Source organism: Caretta caretta, chromosome 15 (assembly GCF_965140235.1).
Source record: "Caretta caretta isolate rCarCar2 chromosome 15, rCarCar1.hap1, whole genome shotgun sequence".
Classification (NCBI taxonomy): Eukaryota; Metazoa; Chordata; order Testudines; family Cheloniidae; genus Caretta; species Caretta caretta.
Window position 1 is genome coordinate 10,102,893 of NC_134220.1, and position 20,597 is coordinate 10,123,489.

Consider the following 20,597-nt stretch of genomic DNA (forward strand, 5'->3'; position numbering starts at 1 on the left):
ATAGTAAATGTGGCAGGTGACCAGCTTGGCTTAACAGTGAAATCCTTGCTGATCTTAAATACAAAAAAGAAGCTTACAAGAAGTGGAAGATTGGACAAATGACCAGGGAGGAGTATAAAAATATTGCTCGGGCATGCAGGAGTGAAATCAGGAAGGCCAAATCACACCTGGAGTTGCAAGAGATGTTAAGAGTAACAAGAAGGGTTTCTTCAGGTATGTTAGCAACAAGAAGAAAGTCAAGGAAAGTGTGGGCCCCTTACTGAATGAGGGAGGCAACCTAGTGACAGAGGATGTGCAAAAAGCTAATGTACTCAATGCTCTGTCTTCACGAACAAGGTCAGCTCCCAGACTGCTGCACTGGGCAGCACAGCCTGGGGAGGAGGTGACCAGCCCTCTGTGGAGAAAGAAGTGGTTCGGGACTATTTAGAAAAGCTGGACTTGCACAAGTCCATGGGGCCGGATGCATTGCATCTGAGAGTGCTGAAGGAGTTGGCGGATGTGATTGCAGAGCCATTGGCCATTATCTTTGAAAACTCATGGCGATCCGGGGAAGTCCCAGACAACTGGAAAAAGGCTAATGTAGTGCCCATCTTTAAAAAAGGGAAGGAGGAGGATCCTGGGAACTACAGGCCAGTCAGCCTCACCTCAGTCCCTGGAAAAATCATGGAGCAGATCCTCAAGGAATCAATTCTGAAGCACTTAGAGGAGAGGAAAATGATCAGGAACAGTCAGCATGGATTCACCAAGGGCAAGTCATGCCTGACTAATCTAATTGCCATCTATGATGAGATAACTGGTTCTGTGGATGAAGGGAAAGCAGTGGACGTGTTGTTCCTTGACTTTAGCAAAGCTTTTGACACGGACTCCCACAGTATTCTTGCCAGCAAGTTAAAGAAGTATGGGCTGGATGAATGCACTATAAGGTGGGTAGAAAGTTGGCTAGATTGTCGGGCTCAACGGGTAGTGATCAATGGCTCCATGTCTAGTTGGCAGCCGGTGTCAAGTGGAGTGCCCCAGGGGTCGGTCCTGGGGCCGGTTTTGTTCAATATCTTCATAAATGATCTGGAGGATGGTGTGGATTGCACCCTCAGCAAGTTTGCAGATGACACTAAATTGGGAGGAGAGGTAGATACGCTGGAGGGTAGGGATAGGATACAGAGGGACCTAGACAAATTGGAGGATTGGGCCAAAAGAAATCTGATGAGGTTCAACAAGGACAAGTGCAGAGTCCTGCACTTAGGATGGAAGAATCCAATGCACCACTACAGACTAGGGACCGAATGTCTCGGCAGCAGTTCTGCAGAAAAGGACCTAGGGGTTACAGTGGACGAGAAGCTGAATATGAGTCAACAGTGTGCCCTTGTTGCCAAAAAGGCCAATGGCATTTTGGGATGTATAAGTAGAGGCATTGCCAGCAGATTGAGGGACGTGATCGTTCCCCTCTATTCGACACTGGTGAGGCCTCATCTGGAGTACTGTGTCCAGTTTTGGGCCCCACACTACAAGAAGGATGTGGAAAAATTGGAAAGAGTCCAGCGGAGGGCAACAAAAATGATTAGGGGACTGGAACACATGACTTATGAGGAGAGGCTGAGGGAACTGGGGATGTTTAGTCTATGGAAAAGAAGAATGAGGGGGGATTTGATAGCTGCTTTCAACCACCTGAAAGGGGGTTCCAAAGAGGATGGCTCTAGACTGTTCTCAGTGGTAGCTGATGACAGAACAAGGAGTAATGGTCTCAAGTTGCAGTGGGGGAGATTTAGGTTGGATATTAGGAAAAACTTTTTCACTAGGAGGGTGGTGAAGCACTGGAATGGGTTACCTAGGGAGGTGGTGGAATCTCCTTCCCTAGAAGTATTTAAGGTCAGGCTTGACAAAGCCCTGGCTGGGATGATTTAGTTGGGGATCGGTCCTGCTTTAAGCAGGGGGTTGGACTAGATGACCTCCTGAGGTCCCTTCCAACCCTGATATTCTATGATTCTATGAACTAATTAAATGATTACCAATTCCACCTTTCTTAGGGTTCTTTTAATTTTGATTGCTTAACTAAAGGAAAGCACGTGAGTTTAATTTAGTTTTATAGAGTTTTATTAACCATCTTTAACAATAGCAACTAATAATATAGGATATAAGAAGACAAAAATAGTATTGGACTGTGATTTGGCAAACATAAACTAGAAAATTTGTCACTGTAACCTTTCCAGTTTTGAGAATCAAATCACACAATCACAATAAATTATTAAAACTTATATTCAATTACTATCTTGGAAAGGTGACTTTGTTTAGATTTTTGACTGAGCCCCTCAAAATAGGGCCTCACTTGTGCCAACTGGTTGTCAGTTCCAATGTTGCTAGCACAATCAGAGGAAAAAGAATTCAAAACTTGCAAGAAAATTTGGTCCACTACTTACATGCCAATTCACCAAGATCTCCTTCCAATGGATCTATAGTAGTCAGCCCTTGCTACCTATTTCCCAGTGTCTCATATCCCCAGGATCTGACTAACACTCCTAAGTATCTAAACTAAAAGCCTACATTTATGCCAGACTGTACAAACTGAGTGCAGTTCAAAAAGCTGGAGCACTTGTCTCATGTCTGTATAAACCTAGAACTTGAAAGGCAGTATGAAACCATAACTATGGTAGACACTTGTAAAGTGGTCTACAATCTTAGGCCTGGTCTACACTATGAATTTAGGTCAAATTTAGCAGCATTATTTCAATTTAACCCTGCACCCGTCCACAAGACGAAGCCCTTTTTTTTTGACTTAAAGGGCTCTTAAAATCAATTTCTTTACTCCACCCCCGACAAGGGGATTAGCGCTGAAATCGGCCTTGCCGGGTCGAATTTGAGATACTGTGGACACAATTCGACAGTATTAGCCTCCAGGAGCTATCCCAGAGTGCTCAGTTGTGACCGCTCTGGACAGTGCTCTCAACTCAGATGCACTGGCCAGGTAGACAGGAAAAGGCCCGCAAACTTTTTAATTTAATTTCCTGTTTGGCCAGTGAGGCGAGCCCACCTGCACAGGTCACCATGCAGAGCTCGTCATCACAAGAGACCACGCAGTCCCAGAATCGCCAAAGAGCTCTAGCATGGACCAAACGGGAGGTACGGAATCTGATCACTGTATGGGGAGACGAATCCGTGCTGGCAGAACTCCGTTCGAAAAGACGAAATGCCAAAATATTTGAAAAAATCTCCAATGGCATGAAGGACAGAGGCTACAACAGGGACCCGCAGCAGTGCTGCGTGAAAATTAAGGAGCTCAGGCAAGCCTACCAAAAAACCAGAGAGGCAAACGGCTGGTCCGGCTCAGAACCCCAGACATGCCGCTTCTATGATGAGCTGCATGCCATTCTAGGGGGTGCAGCCACCACTACCCCAACCTTGTGCTTTGACTCCATCCAAGGAGTGGCACGCAACACAGAAGCGTGTTTTGGGGGCGAGGAAGATGAGGGGGAGGAGGAGGTTGTAGATAGTTCCTCCGCTTCCTTGCTGTGAGCTGGTTTCCCCAACAGCCAGGATCTGTTTCTCACCCTGGACCTGGAGCCAGTACCCCCCCGAACCCACCCAAGGCGGGCTCCTGGACCCTGAAGGCAGAGAAGGCGGAGGAGAGAACTCTGGTGAGTGTACCTTTGTAAATATTATACATGGTTTAAAAGCAAGCGTGTTTAATGATTAATTTGCCCTGGCATTCGTGGCCAGTACAGCTACTGGAAAAGTCTGTTAATGTATCTGGGGATAGAGCGGAAATCCTCCAGGGACATCTCCATAAAGCTCTCCTGGATGTACTCCCAAAGCCTTTACAGAAGGTTTCTGAGGAGGGCAGCCTTATTCTTTCCTCCATGGTAGGACACTTTACCACGCCAGGCCAGTACCACGTAGTCGGGAATCATTGTGGGACAAAGCATTGCAGCATATGGTCCCGGTGTTTGCTAGCATTCAAACAACATCCGTTCTTTGTCTCTCTGTGTTACTCTCAGGAGAGTGATATTTTTCATGGTCACCTGGTTGAAATAGGGTGGTTTTAGTAAGCGGACATTCAGAGGTGCCCGTTCCTACTGGGCTGTTTGCCTGTGGCTGCACAGAAATCTTCCCCCCATTAGCCACGGGGTGGGGGGAGGGGTGAAGCCATCATCCCAGAGAATTGTGTGTGGTGGGGGGAGGTTAGTTGGGTGTCTGCTTCACGTGAACCCGGAAACTGCAGCCCCTCCTTTTAAATTGCCAACCCATTTTTAATGGGCATCCCAATGGCTACTTCATATGGGAAATGAGTGCGCTGCTGTTTTGAAGCCATTCCCACATGTTATGAAGGTTAAAGAACCCAAAAGACTGTGGCTTACCATGGCTGTCTGCAAGCCAAATTCTGCTGCCCGGCCCTGTGTGAGTGATCTCTCAGACCAATCTGGCATACCTTCAATAAGAGTTAAAATGCAACCTTGTAATGAAAGCACATGTGCTATGTAATGTTAACAGCAAGGTTTACCATGATAGAGTGTACCCATTGTTCTATAAAATGTGTCTTTTTAATAACTATCACTCTCCTTTTTTTTTTTTTCCTCCACCAGCTGGATATGTTTCTCCTTCCCAGAGGCTAGCAAAGATTAGAAGGCGAAAAAAAGGCACTCGTGATGAAATGTTCTCTGACCTCATGCTGTCCTCCCACACTGACAGAGCACAGCAAAATACTTTGAGGCAGACAATCTCAGAGTGCAGGAAAACACAATATGACTGCGAGGAGAGGTGGCGGGCTGAAGATGGTAGGTGGCATCAGCTTGCTGAAAGAAGAAAGGAGTCAATGCTCAGGCTGCTGGAGGATCAAACTCATGTGCTCCAGTGTATGGTTGAGCTGCAGAAAAGGCAGCAGGAGAACAGACCACCGCTACAGCCCCTGTGTAACCAACCGCCCTCCTCCCCAAGTTCCATAGCCTCCTCACCCAGACGCCCAAGAACGCAGTGCGGGGGCCTCCAGCCACTCCACCCCAGAGGATTGCCCAAGCAACAGAAGGCTGGCATTCAATAAGTTTTAAAGTGCTGTGTGGCCTTGTCCTTCCCTCCTCCACCACCCCTCCCAGGCTACCTTGGCAGTTATCCCCCTATTTGTGTGATGAATAAATAAAGAATGCATGAATGTGAAGCAACAATGACTTTATTGCCTCTGCAAGCAGTGATCGAAGGGGGGAGGGGAGGGTGCTTAGCTTACAGGAAAGTAGAGTGAAACCGGGGGGCGGTTTCCATCAAGGAGAAACAAACAGAACTTTCACTCCGTAGCCTGGCCAGTCATGAAACTGGTTTTCAAAGATTCTCTGATGTGCACCACGCCCTCCTGTACTCTAACAGCCCTGGTGTCTGGCTGTGCGTAATCAGCAGCCAGGCGATTTGCTTCAACCTCCCACCCCGCCATAAACGTCTCCCCCTTACTCTCTCAGATATTGTGGAGCGCACAGCAAGCAGTAATAACAATGGGAATATTGGTTTTGCTGAGGTCTAACCGAGACAGTAAACTGCGCCAACACGCTTTTAAATGCCCAAATGCACATTCTACCACCATTCTGCACTTGCTCAGCCTATAGTTGAACAGCTCCTGACTACTGTCCAGGGTGCCTGTGTATGGCTTCATAAGCCATGGCATTAAGGGGTAGGCTAGGTCCCCAAGGATAACTATAGGTATTTCAACATCCCCAATGGTTATTTTCTGGTCTGGAAAGTAAGTCCCTTGCTGAAGCTGTTGAAACAGACCAGAGTTCACGAAGATGCGAGCATCATGTACCTTTCCTGACTATCCCACATTGATGTTGGTGAAACGTCCCTTGTGATCCACCAGTGCTTGACGCACCATTGAAAAGTACCCCTTGCGGTTTATGTACTCGCTACATTGGAGCTCCGGTGCCAAGATAGGGATATGGGTTCCATCTATCGCCCCACCACAGTTAGGGAATCCCATTGCAGCAAAGCCATCTGCTGTGATCTGCACATTTCCCAGAGTCACTACCCTTGATATCAGCAGCTCAGTGATTAATGTTGTCTACTTGCATCACAGCAGCCCCCACAGTAGATTTGCCCACTCCAAATTGATTCCCGACTGACCAATAGCTGTCTGGCATTGCAAGCTTCCACAGAGCTATTGCCACTCGCTTCTCAGCTGTGAGGGCTGCTCTTATCTTGGTATTCTTGCGCTTCAGGGCAGGGGAAAGCAAGTCACAAAGTTCCATGAAAGTGCCCTTATGCATGCAAAAGTTTCTCAGCCACTGGGAATCATCCCAGACCTGCAACACTATGCGGTCCCACCAGTCTGTGCTTGTTTCCCGAGCCCAGAATCGGCGTTCCACGCCATGAACCTGCCCAATTGACACCATGATGTGCACATTGCAGGGGCCCATACTTTGTGAGAAGTCTATGTACATGTCCTCATCACTCTCGTCACCACGCTGCAGTCGCCTCCTCCTCGCCTGGTTTCTCTTTTCTTGCAGGTTATAGTCCTGCATATCCTGCTGGATGACACATGCGGTGTTTACAGTGCTCATAATTGCCGTGGTGATCTGAGCGGGCTCCATGTTCCTAGTGCTATGGCGTCTGTGCTGAAAAAAGGCGCGAAACGATTGTCTGCCGTTGCTCTAATGGAGGGAGGGGTGACTGACAACATGGCTTACAGGGAATTAAAATCAACAAACGGTGTGGCTTTGCATCAAGGAGAAACAGAATGGCTCCCTCAAGAATAGAACTCAAAACCCTAGGTTTAGCAGGCCGTTGATTTCACGGAGGGAGGGAGGAGAAAATGAATACAAAACAAATCTGGTCTATTTCTTGTTTTGATCCACTTCATCTATCTTTATACATCTTGCTGGCAGCAGACTGTGCAGTATGACTGCTGGCAATCGTCGTCTCCTGGCTGCTCATTAAAAGACGATGCAGTAGGACTGCCGACAGGACTGAATTGCCATGAGACGAAACTTAAAAGGGTAATGACCTGGCTGAGTCACTCCCATATTTGCCCAGGTGCCCCTGACCTCACTGAGGTCAGTTAAAAGAGCACCCTGGAGTACGTCGACGATGGCTACCAGTCATACTGCACTGTCTGCTGCCAAAAGTGCACTGTCTGCTGCCAAAAGGCAATGAGCGGCTGCTGTGTAGCAATGCAGTACCGCGTCTGCCAACACCCAGGAGACATACCGTGACGGTGAGCTGAGCGGGCTCCATGCTTGCCGTGGTATGGCGTCTGCTCGGGTAACCCAGGAAAAAAGGTGCAAAACTATTGTCTGCCGTTGCTTTCACGGAGGGAGGGAAGGGGGGCCTGAAGATATGTACCCAGAACCACCCACGACAATGTTTTTGTCCCATCAGGCATTGGGATTTCTACCCAGAATTCAAATGGGTGGCGGAGACTGCGGGAACTGTAGGATAGCTACCCACAATGCAATGCTCTGGAAGTCGACGGTTACCTCAGTTCTGTGGACACACTCCACTGACTAAATGCCGGAAAAATGCACTAAGACCATGTGTGTGGGGACACACACAATCAACTGCATAAAAATGCTTTCTGCAAAACCGACTTCTATAAATTTGACCTAATTTCATAGTGTAGACATAGCCTTAGTTAACAACAGTAATTTGTTCAGTTTTAAAGCTACATTACAACAAACTTAATAGGAACATGTTACAAAACAAGGACATACGCTGTAACACTGACAATCTTTAAAACACATACACAGGCATGTACACATCCTTACTAATTTGGTACAGTTTCAGGAAGTGGTCAGTTGACTGATTTGGGAGGTCATCTAAGAGAAAGTCTGTGTTACTTATCACCGGATCCTTGTTCAGGTGTCAGTTTTCATCTCAGTTATCATTCACAGCTAGAGTTGATGCTGCAAACACAGGTGGTGTGAAGGACAGACATACCTATTGTCTTTTGCCGCTGCACAAGCGGGCAGCCCAAATTGCTGGAAAATAGAAAGACAGTTAAAGATGCTTATCGGAGGTGGATACTTAATGTCACCAAAAGGACTCCCAGGTGGCCAGCCCAGGACCTCAGTCTTCTCTCTTCCAGGTGTCTTCGCTTTCGAAAAGTAAAAGTGCTGAAGGACACAGGTCATTTTATCCTATTTCTCCTGGGTGGTTCAACTTGGTTCCTCTTCTTGGAGGAGCTGGTGGGTGACCCATACTTCTCCTAAAGATTCAAAATATCCAACTAAAATGAGACTTGTCCCTCTCACTATCCAATCAGGGAATGTGATGTCAACTTTTGAGTTCTTATAACTGGACTGACATTTTCCAGTCTCTTTTTATGCAACACATTTTCTCACACTCACCAGCTTGTATAAGACAAGTTAGGTCATAACTGTTGGTACAGCCATCTCGGGATGTACCTTAAACAGTGGCTGGTTTGCTCCAGTCAGCAATTTACCTCCACAAGTCACTTTCCATTGGGTCCTTTGCAGTGCATTCCTTAATCAAGTTTGTGGTTATGCTTGCTCAAGTAGTAGCTTCTCCATCAGCGCTCTGCTGGCTTCTGAAATGTTCAGTTTAAAGTTCATATAATTTATACAAAGTCCCTATGTATTTTCTGGATGCTCTTTAAACTTATTTTAACAGTCCGTTATACAAAGAAAAGTCACTTCAAGAACTGTTATTCACCAGCAGACTGGAACAACTGTATAAATCATCCATTTCTGTTTTTCTTGTTTTAACAAGAGACCTTGGTGGTATATATGGCTAAGCTGAGCCTATGCAATTTTAACCAAACAGTTACATCTCTGCTTATTCCATTTTGTGGTCAAGTGTCCTTATAAACACACTATTTTAGTTCCTTTTATTTACTGCCTCTATCAGCACAGGTGTGTTTCACTAACTTGATCGCGTAAACATGCTTGATTGCAAATATAACCTTACTTCTTCATTTTATTACTTAAATTAAAAGAAATCAATATGAATGCAACCCCTGTCATAATATTTTGCCCAAAGCTGTATCATTTATAGTTGACTTTAATATATTATATTCCATCAAATTCCCTATTTTACTACTATATTTGGCACATCATATAATACCTGAATGTTTGATATTAATCTAATTTTTAATTCATTCACTTATTCACAGACAGGGGAGAAGGGGAAGTCTCTTTAGCTGCACCAGCAGTATATTCTTGCAAAAGGCTGCAGCAACTCTGAGTTTGCTCAGATTATTGAAGAAAACTAGCCATGAAACTTTGGGCTTTTATTTTCTTAGCTCTCTCTTCTGTCTTTCTGCAAGGCCTTGATGCCTGGGCAATTCTTAAATAGTAATAAATCATAATTTGGGGGCATCCGTTACTACAGATAAGAACGGCTATACTGGGTCAGACCAAAGGTCCATCTAGCCCAGTATCCTGTCCTCTGACAGTGGCCAATGCCAGGTGCCCCAGAGGGAATGAACAGAACCAGTAATCATCAAGTGATTCATCCCCTGTCACCCATTCTCAGCTTCTGGCAGAGGCTAGGGACACCATCCCTGCCCATCCTGGCAAATAGCCATTGATGGACCTATCCTCCATGAATTTATCTAGTTCTTTTTTGAGCCCTGTTATAGATCATGTGATTAAAGACTGTATCATCTCTCTCTCTCTCTCTCTCTCTCTCACACACACACACACACACACACACACACGAGGATTAAGGTCACAGCCATAAATTTGGCATTTCCTACCATTTGAGGAACCTAAATAACTTTATTTAAATGTAGTTTATTCATATGTAACTTCCTACGTTGGTGGGGGGTTTTTAAAGGAAAAAGATAAAAATTTCTATTGTGTACAACTATAACAACCCCCTACAAAGATGATGATGATAATACTGATAACTAGCTCAGAGCTAAGATTGAACTAGCTCAGTTCAAGTGATAGAGGCCTACATTTTTTTAAGCAGAATTTCTGAGTTCTATTTCTCATGCTCCATATGTGTGATTTAACTGGCAGCTGTGGTGTGCATTGTTTCTGGTTATGTATACATTACATATTCTCAGCAGTTTGTAGCAACTGTAGAAGAGGAGTGTCAACCCCGAATGGTTACATAGCTGTTATGATTATTAGTCACAATACTCGGCACTTTTCATATTCATAGCTTTGTATAAGCATTAACTAATCCTCACAACCTTAAGATGGATAAGCAAATGTTATCCCCATTTTACCCATGAGGAAACTGATCAGAGAGCTGAAGTGTCTTTCCCAAAGCCAAGCCTGGAATTAGAATTCAGGATTTCCTGATTCCCAGCTCTTGCTTATTTGTCCAGACCATGTTGCTTTCTGCTTTAGAATGTAAAGCTTAGAGGTGGCAATAACATTTACAAAATGTAAACCACAATTGTAGAGATATAGAATAGAAATAAGTCTTGCTAAAAAATAATATTCTTAGAATAGGCCATTGTTCTCATTTGGTTAAAAATGGTTACTTTCCTTTTGAATACAAATATTACTTTAGCTGGTACTCCTGACTTGAGCCTAACTACTTGAGAATAGGAGATGCTCCATACAATAAAAAGTTTATGATCAGTAAATTAGTTTGACATCTCTCTGGAACAACAGCTATCCAGTTGAGTCCACACAATCTCCATGCTATTAATTTCAAAACAATCTAATCCATTTCAGAAGTTCAATTTCTATTCCTAAAGGCTGCTTCCATAATGAATTAAGGGAAGTATATCAAATGTAATAATACATTGTTATGAAGGTCTTAGTAAACTTGCCAAATGTCAAACTGCTGGAACTGTTATGGTGCATTATACTTCTGTGATTACAGTTTGAATTGTCAATATTGCGAATTGCATTGCTCACTTAGGTTTGGGAATTGATCTGGAATATCACGCCTGAGGCAGGAAAGAAGCACATTACAAAGGTGACGCTTTGCAATGAATTTTCAAAACATTAGATTTTTAATGGGTTTAGTGTCTGCTTCTCCTAAGCAGTGCATTAAAAATGCTCTCTAGGATACTTGGTAAAAGGAACAGACTGTTCCACCTATTGGCAGCACCTCCTGCTCTGCTGGCCACAGTTGGGAGCTAGAATGACATTTGCTACCAAAGCTGGGAAAATTTTGTCAAATGGTAACTTTTGGGAAAGAATGGGAACTGGGTTAGAACAGTTCTTTGATATTTTTAGTAAGTTTAATAATAACACTTTCTTATCCAAAATAAGTCTCGGAACTAAAATGGTTTAATAAAGCTTGCCTGGTTTGTTATAAATTTAAAGCTCTGAGCATGTTCATCAAAAAGTTCATGAAAGTTTCTGAACCTTTAGAGCAAATCTGAGCTAGTTCATGATTTTGCATCAAATCATTCATGGTTTCACATGGTTTTGCAATTAAATGAGATGAAACTCTAGTATTTCAGCTGACTTCCAGTGCAACTTGCAGGTTCAAGCTTGAGGCTTGTGTATGAAAACAAATGTGCAGAACTATCTCCTAAAGAATCATTCCACAAAATCTTTTGCATGTTTTCTGGTAAATCAGTGAGTTTCACACAGTCTTATTTACCACAACAAACCAGCAATTATGTCTTCTGAATTGTTTTAAGATTTTAATTGTTTGCTGTTCAAATGTTCACGTTGCTTCATTAAAAAATATCCATCCCAAATTCAATTAACAGGATTTGGATGGGATGCAGTGGGGCAGATAGGCCTCACTCTGACAATGAGAAGGTTAAGGAAAGCCTGTGGACCAAGTTGGTCCTGCCACATTCAGCTGCAGCAAAGATCAGGCATGGTGGAGACTGAGCCCTTTTCAGGGCTGACCCAGAAGAACAACAAAGCTCTGCTTCTCTTGATGGGAGAGAAGCCTGGTTACAGGTCTCAGACTCAGCTAGCTTGCTGGCCAGATAAGTCCCTGCTAGAAGGGACAGCCAGACTCTGAGGGATCAGTGGAAGCATGGACTGTTTGGAGACAAGCCTTGAATAGAAGGGTCCCACTGGAGGTTTTGAGTGGTGTTTTTGGTTCCTGACTTCCTTTGGACCGTAACGCTCCAGAAAGGGGTAGGATTGAAGTGAACCTTAGCCAGTGGACAAAAGATTGCTACCTCGGACCTCACAGACAATGGTGAAGACCCGTAACTCAGTGAGTCATGCTCTGATGGGCCACAAGACAGCACCACAGAGGCAACCTGATCACATGGGAGTTTGTGTTTGTGTTTGTGGGTAGGAAAAAACAAGGGGAAATAGGTTACCTTGCATAATGACTTAGCCACTCCCAGTCTCTATTCAAGCCTAAGTTAATTGTATCCAATTTGCAAATGAATTCCAATTCAACAGTTTCTCGCTGGAGTCTGGATTTGAAGTTTTTTTGTTGTAATATAGAAACTTTCATGTCTGTAATCGCGTGACCAGAGAGATTGAAGTGTTCTCCAACTGGTTTATGAATGTTATAATTCTTGACATCTGATTTGTGTCCATTTATTCTTTTACGTAGAGACTGTCCAGTTTGACCAAGGTACATGGCAGAGGGGCATTGCTGGCACATGATGGCAGATATCACATTGGTGGATGTGCAGGTGAACGAGCCTCTGATAGTGTGGCTGATGTTATTAGGCCCTGTGATGGTATCCCCTGAATAGATATGTGGGCACATTTGGCAACGGGCTTTGTTGCAAGGATAGGATCCTGGATTAGTGGTTCTGTTGTGTGGTATGTGGTTGTTGGTGAGTATTTGCTTCAGGTTGGGGGGCTGTCTGTAGGCAAGGACTGGCCTGTCTCCCAAGATTTGTGAGAGTGTTGGGTCATCCTTCAGGATAGGTTGTAGATCCTTAATAATGCGTTGGAAGGGTTTTAGTTGGGGGCTGAAGGTGACGGCTAGGGGCGTTCTGTTATTTTTTTTGTTAGGCCTGTCCTGTAGTAGGTGACTTCTGGGAACTCTTCTGGCTCTATCAATCTGTTTCTTCACTTCCGCTGGTGGGTATTGTAGTTGTAAGAATGCTTGATAGAGATCTTGTAGGTGTTTGTCTCTGTCTGAGGGGTTGGAGCAAATGTGGTTGTATCGCAGAGCTTGGCTGTAGACAATGGATCGTGTGGTGTGGTCAGGGTGAAAGCTGGAGGCATGTAGGTAGGAATAGCGGTCAGTAGGTTTCTGGTATAGGGTAGTGTTTATGTGACCATCGTTTATTAGCACTGTAGTGTCCAGGAAGTGGATCTCTTGTGTGGACTGGACCAGGCTGAGGTTGATGGTGGGACGGAAATTGTTGAAATCATGGTGGAATTCCTCAAGGGCTTCTTTTCCATGGGTCCAGATGATGAAGATGTCATCAATATAGCGCAAGTAGAGTAGGGGCATTAGGAGACGAGAGCTGAGGAAGCGTTGTTCTAAGTCAGCCATAAAAATGTTGGCATACTGTGGGGCCATGCGGGTACCCATAGCAGTGCTGCTGATCTGAAGGTATACATTGTCCCCAAATGTAAAATAGTTATGGGTAAGGACAAAGTCACAAAGTTCAGCCACCGGGTTAGCCGTGACATTATCGGGGACAGTGTTCTTCATGGCTTGTAGTCCATCTTTGTGTGGAATGTTGGTGTAGAGGGCTTCTACATCCATAGTGGCCAGGATGGTGTTATCAGGAAGATCACAGATGGATTGTAGTTTCTTCAGGAAGTCAGTGGTGTCTCGAAGGTAGCTGGGAGTGCTGGTAGTGTAGGGCCTGAGGAGGGAGTCTACATAGCCAGACAATCCTGCTGTCTGGGTGCCAATGCCTGAGATGATGGGGTGCCCAGGATTTCCAGGTTTATGGATCTTGGGTAGTAGATAGAATATCCCAGGTCGGGGTTCCATGGGTGTGTCTGTGCGGATTTGATCTTGTGCTTTTTCAGGGAGTTTCTTGAGCAAATGCTGTAGTTTCTTTTGGTAACTCTCAGTGGGATCAGAGGGTAATGGCTTGTAGAAAGTGGTGTTGGAGAGCTGCCGAGCAGCCTCTTGTTCATATTCCGACCTATTCATGATGACAACAGCACCTGCTTTGTCAGCATTTTTGATTATGATGTCAGAGTTGTTTCTGAGGCTGTGGATGGCATTGTGTTCCGCACGGCTGAGGTTATGGGGCAAGTGATGCTGCTTTTCCACAATTTCAGCCCGTGCACGACGGCGGAAGCACTCTATGTAGAAGTCCAGTCTGCTGTTTCAACCTTCAGAAGGAGTCCACCTAGAATCCTTCTTTTTGTAGTGTTGGTAGGGAGGTCTCTGTGGATTAGTATGTTGTTCAGAGATATGTTGGAAATATTCCTTGAGTCAGAGATGTCGAAAATAGGATTCTAGGTCACCACAGAACTGTATCATGTTTGTGGGGGTGGAGGGGCAGAAGGAGAGGCCCCGAGATAGGACAGCTGCTTCTGCTGGGCTGAGAGTATAGTTGGATAGGTTAACAATATTGCTGGGTGGGTTGAGGGAACCATTGCTGTGGCCCCTTGTGGCATACAGTAGTTTAGAAAGTTCAGTGTCCTTTTTCTTTTGTAGAGAAGCAAAGTGTGTGTTGTAAATGGCTTGTCTAGTTTTAGTAAAGTCCAGCCACGAGGAAGTTTGTGTGGAAGGTTGTTTTTTTATGAGAGTATCCATTTTTGAGAGCTCATTCTTTATCTTTCCCTGTTTGCTGTAGAGGATGTTGATCAGGTGGTTCCGCAGTTTCTTTGAGAGCGTGTGGCACAAGCTGTCAGCATAGTCTATGTGGTATGTAGATTGTAATGCATTTTTTACCTTCAGTCCTTTTGGTACAATGTCCATCTGTTTGCATTTGGAAAGGAAGGTGATGTCTGTCTATATCTGTACAAGTTTTTTCATGCAGTTGATAGATTTCCACTCCATACGGCTAAATGCAGTGCCTTGCATAATGACAGGTTTCAGAGTAACAGCCGTGTTAGTCTGTATTCGCAAAAAGAAAAGGAGTACTTGTGGCACCTTAGAGACTAACCAATTTATTTGAGCATAAGCTTTCGTGAGCTACAGCTCACTTCATCGGATGCATACTATGGAAAGTGTAGAAGATCTTTTTATATACACACAAAGCATGAAAAAATACCTCCTCCCACCCCACTCTCCTGCTGTTAATAGTACATTGGTCAAACTGGACAGTCTCTACATAAAAGAATAAATGGACACAAATCAGATGTCAAGAATTATAACATTCATAAACCAGTCGGAGAACACTTCAATCTCTCTGGTCACGCGATTACAGACATGAAAGTTGCAATTCTTCAACAAAAAAACTTCAAATCCAGACTCCAGCGAGAAACTGTTGAATTGGAATTCATTTGCAAATTGGATACAATTAACTTAGGCTTGAATAGAGACTGGGAGTGGCTAAGTCATTATGCAAGGTAACCTATTTCCCCTTGTTTTTTCCTATCCCTCTCCCCCTCCTCAGATGTTCTTGTTAAACCCTGGATTTGTGCTGGAAATGGCCCACCTTGATTATCATACACATTGTAAGGAGAGTGATCACTTTAGATAAGCTATTACCAGCAGGAGAGTGGGGTGGGAGGAGGTATTTTTCCATGCTTTGTGTGTATATAAAAAGATCTTCTACACTTTCCACAGTATGCATCCGATGAAGTGAGCTGTAGCTCATGAAAGCTTATGCTCAAATAAATTTGTTAGTCTCTAAGGTGCCACAAGTACTCCTTTTCTTTTTGTGTTTATTAGGTCTAATAATAGTGGCACTATCCAGATGATATGAGTAGGATAGGCAATATTTTAATGCTGGAATTCTAGATCATTTGTTAAAGACATGTTAAATGCTGTCATTTAGTATTTCTCACCATAACACTTTGGAAATTCCAACCCCCCAAAGTCACTTTGAGATACACAGATTAAAAGCACTATAAGAACTAAGAGATATTATTATTTATATTATAATATGCAGGACTGGAACTGAGCAGGATACCTGGACTTATTAACACTGCTTTTGGGCCGATGACATGGCACCTTTGCACCACTTTGTCCCTTTGCTAAAAGAGACTGTAAAGCTGACCTAACTGATCAGTTGAGGTTTCCATTGGTGTAGCATTTGATGGAGTTACATCAGAGATGAGTGTTGTGATGGGGCAAGGCCAGATGGCTATAGTAAAGTAGTGAGGAACAGATATGTTAGCCCCAGGCTAAACAAATCCCTGGTACCATGGTAATCAAATGGCAGTTGCTCCAGGTTAATCAAGATACCTGGGGCCAATTCAGATCCTTCTAGAAAACAGTGGTGATAACTAGGTTGATTGGGACACCTGAAGCCAATCAAGGGCTGGCTGGAACTAGTTAATAGCCTCCCAGTCAGTCAGGAGCTGTAGGAGGAAGCTGTGCTGTTGGAGGAACTAAGCAGTACAAATCCATATCAGGTGAAAGGAAGGAGGCACTGAGGTAATGGTGAAGGAGATATTGAGTGGGGGGATGCTGTGGGGAAGTGGCCCAGGGAATTGTACATGCCCTATTTCCAAAAAGTCAGCTACCATAGCTGCTACTATTCTGGTCTCTGGGCTGGAGCCCGGAGTAGAGGGCAGGCCCGGGCTCCCCCTTCCCTTCCCCAATTAATCACTAAGACTGGGAAACAACAGAGACTGTGCAAGGGAGGGTTGCTTCTCCTCACCTCCCTTGCTGTCTTATGATGAAAATGGCTCAGTAAGCTGTGACCCTTGACTCTAGAGAGAGAAGGGCTACGTGGAGGGTCACAGTGAGCCTCTGAGGTTAGCGAAATCTGCCAGGAAACGCGGGATGCACGGAGACAAGGACAGAGCTTTGTCACAGTGTACATATACTAATAATGTAAGAGAATAATAAGTTGAGATCTTTTGCAGATGTAAAAATGAGGTTCTCCCAACATTAGTCAGCATTTGCCCAGTTGCTGAAAGAGGGGAGATATTTAAATGCTCTGGAAGAACATAAATTCTGCTTTTTTATATGACTGAGACAAGCAAAACAGAAGTGGTACAAATTCACAACTACAGTATTCATGCAGAGGTCTGTTTGTATATGACATGGGTTGTGTTTGATTCTTTGGAATAAGAACATGTTTATATGTCACCTTTCACCCTAAAAGAGGCCCGAGTAGTTTACAAACTGCATATAGAGATCATGACAGCCACCTCTCATTAACAGTAGGCTGCAACATCCGTCAGAAGTTAGGTTAGAAACTGATGAGGAATAATGGATCCAGTTGAAACAGCAGAGGGTATTTAAGTGGGAAAAATTTAATTATCTAAGTTGAAATTTAGCCAGGACGCCACAGTAACATCCCTAAACACTTCATAGTGGAGAAAAACTGTTGGGGGTATCATCATCCTCATATTTACAAAAAATAACAGTTTTAAGATAAGTTGATTTGAATCCTGAAAGCTCGAAAGTGTCCTTTAAATTAGAACATTTCCTGATGCAGACTTACTGGATGAAGGTGTTTTAATAGTGTAAGAAATAATATTTGAAGCCTGAGTTTTGACATACAGAAAATATTTCTGTAAAATCAGACTCGTGCTATTTCACATTTTTTTGAAACGACAGAATGATGTGTGTTAAATTTCAAGCAGTGGAAGGCAGTGTTTTTCATGGCTGGTGTAGTTTCTCATTATTCATGAAATATATATAGAAAACATGTTGAATGCACAAATATAAAGAAGGGGGTTGGAAGCAGGGGAAAAGGGACATAATAGAATGTCAGTACATTCCTTGTTGTATAATGTGACCTTTCCATTAAATTAACGTTATGCTAGTCGCACAGAAGGAGAGCTAAGATAGAAGGTATTTTTAGCAGACAATAGTCAAGTTAATTAGGCAGCTATATATCTGTCACACTTTACATTAAGACCTCAAAAGCAAGATATGCAAAATAGAGGTAGTAGCTATAATATTATAATGTGATTTCTATTCATTTGGAGAAATAGTTTCCTAAGCTTTAACTTTTTGTTATAAATGATTACTGGTACATGACATTTTTAATGGTATTTTTACCTGGCTAGTTAATGCTTTCCAATCTATTAAACCAGTATTTTCACCTAGTTCCTCAATGATTCCAAGGAGTAAGGTGCTATTCACCATGAGATGGGGTGCGAACATCTAATTATTAGAGTTCATTCATGTGTGTGTGCACACGCGCGTGCGCGCACACACAATTTTGGTGCGGATCCAAACATGCTAAACAAGTTGTTCATGATCTGTCTCGGGGCGATCATTCTTTCATATACTATATCCATGTAAGTCTTAACTTTTTTTCCTTTCCAGAACAAGTTTCACTACACACAAATGATAGGTGTCTTTCTAATGTTACGTTGAGTTACAGCACCATAATACACCTGAAATAGACTCTAAAACGACAATCTTTTAAAAACTATTGCAACTAAAGTAGTTACTGGGCTAACTGCACCTCTAACCCCCTTCTTGTCTCTTCTGGTGCACCTCTTTCCAGGTCTCAGTCCCTGTGCCTTCACTTCTCTTGGCATGGGATCATGCAATTTTCCCACTCTCAGACCAGGCCGTGGGTTACAGTCTTCTGGTACTAACCATGATTATCAAAACAGATCCAACTTATGTTCAGCACCTACAGTTTACTTCCCTGCAAGAGTTATGGCCAGTGGTAGCCAATGACTGGACAGCTTTCTTAACACAAAGTATTATTTTGAACCAAAGCATTTCTGAGAAAAAAGATTTTATAACAGACTATACACATATCTCGTTTACTAGGAGAGGATCCTATAAAATTCCTATATAAGGTCTGAGTGGCAAATCTGTTGCCTTAATTCACAAGACAGTTCACGTTCTCGCTTCAGGGAGCATGTGTCCTTAAATCCTGCTCAGTCTTTTGATCACTCTACTTCACAGGGCCTAAGTCACTTTTTAACTGTTTATACAGCTTTGATCTGTTAGCTCTTAGCACTAGTAAAACAAAGCTTGCAATTTTGTTGGAGACAGAATGGAGGATCCTTGAAGCGAATAGCTTTCTCCGTTTCAAGTGTGTCCTGGGTTGTTCTTATCTGGGACTCCTTGTTTTCTTCCTGGCAACAATCTTTTGAACTAAAGCAATATAGGCATATCCTAAACATTCCACTAACCAAATATGAGTATGCAGTGTATCTCAATTAATAAGATCATATACAGTATTCACAGAAGTATTGCATAGCAGCTCCATGTCTGCCTGAGTTAGCTCAAACTCTTTTGAATTGTCAGAATGCAGAACATTTGAGCAAGCAGCTTAACTGCAAAAATCTATGTCTGTAAGAACAAAGGTTAAATTCTCCTCACATGCATCCATATTGCGACTGAACCTCTGACTGTGGTACCAGAAGCTCTACTGGTGTGGAGTATTGCAGAAGCATCTGAATTGCAGAAAACGTTGCAGATGGATGAGTTTATCTAGCCAGAAGGAATTCTGCTTTTGCTGCTGGATCATATAATGTTGAAATGAATTCCTGAATAATCACTTGGGGCAATCATACCTAGTAGCTGAGTGAACTCTGCCATGGGACTAGCTGCTTGCCTTGGCTCATATCCTCCCTTTCCACATAAAAGAAGAAAGACAAAGGAAGGTGTGGAAAGTATAGATCCACTGCTTACACAGCACCAACTTTCTAAAGTGCTGGGGGGTGCTCGACTCCCTCCCCCCGTTCGACCCCCACCCTGCCTCTTCCCACCCAGTTCCACCCCGTCCCCTGAGCATGCTGCGTCCTTGTTCCTCTCCCCTCCCCCCAGAGTCTCCTGAATGCCCTGAAACGGCTAATCACAATGGGCAGGAAGCATGGGGAGGGAGGAGGAGGTGCTGATCTGTGGAGCCTCCCAGTGGGGAGGGGGAGTGCTGATAGGTGGAGTCTGACTCCTGATAGGTGGAGGCTGATCCACAGAGTCGGCGCCTATGACTGCTTTTCAGGGAAGGAGAGCTAATATGGATGACATCAAGAATCCTTATTTTCCTTCAGTTATTCCTAAACAGGCTAATTGTGAGCAGATCCTTAACACAATTAAGATTAACACCAAGGGGGAAGGAACGCAAGCCAGAACATGGAAAGAACAGGTTAAAGAATATTTAGATAAATTAGATGTAATCATGTTAGCAGGGCCTGACACAACTCATCTGAGGATACTTAAGAAACTAGCTGAAGCAATCTTGGAACTGTTAATCATTATCTTCAAAAACAAGTGGGAAATGGGAGAGGTCCAAGAGGACTGGAAAATGGCCAACATAGTAAAATGGGGAAAAAAGAAGACCTGGGGAATTATAGACCACTCAGCCTATCTTCAATACCTGGAAAGATACTGGTACTAATTATTAAACAATCAGGTTGTAAGCACTCAGAGGATAATAGGGTAATAAGTAATAGCCAGCATGGATCTGTCAAGAACAAATCATGTCAAACCAACCTAATGTCCTTCTTTGAGAGGGTTTCTGGCCTAGTGGATGGGGGGGAGCAGTAGACATGATATATCTTAAATTTCACTTTTGACACAGTCCCACATGACATTCCCATAAGCAAACTGGGGAAAATTGGGTTTAAATGAAATTATTATAAGGTGGGTGCAACAACTGATTTTCAGACCGTACTCAAAGAGTAGTTATCAATGGCTTGCTATCAAACTGGGAGGATGTCTCCCACAGGGGTCTGTCCTGTGTCAAGTACTAGTCAACATTT

General features: G+C 43.6%; 1 protein-coding gene across 3 annotated transcripts in view; it reads left to right on the plus strand.

Moving 5' to 3' along the window:
• The window catches only part of CCDC60 (coiled-coil domain containing 60), a 122,022-nt gene that overhangs the window by 16,815 nt on the left and 84,610 nt on the right, over nt 1–20,597 (plus strand). The window lies entirely within an intron of this gene.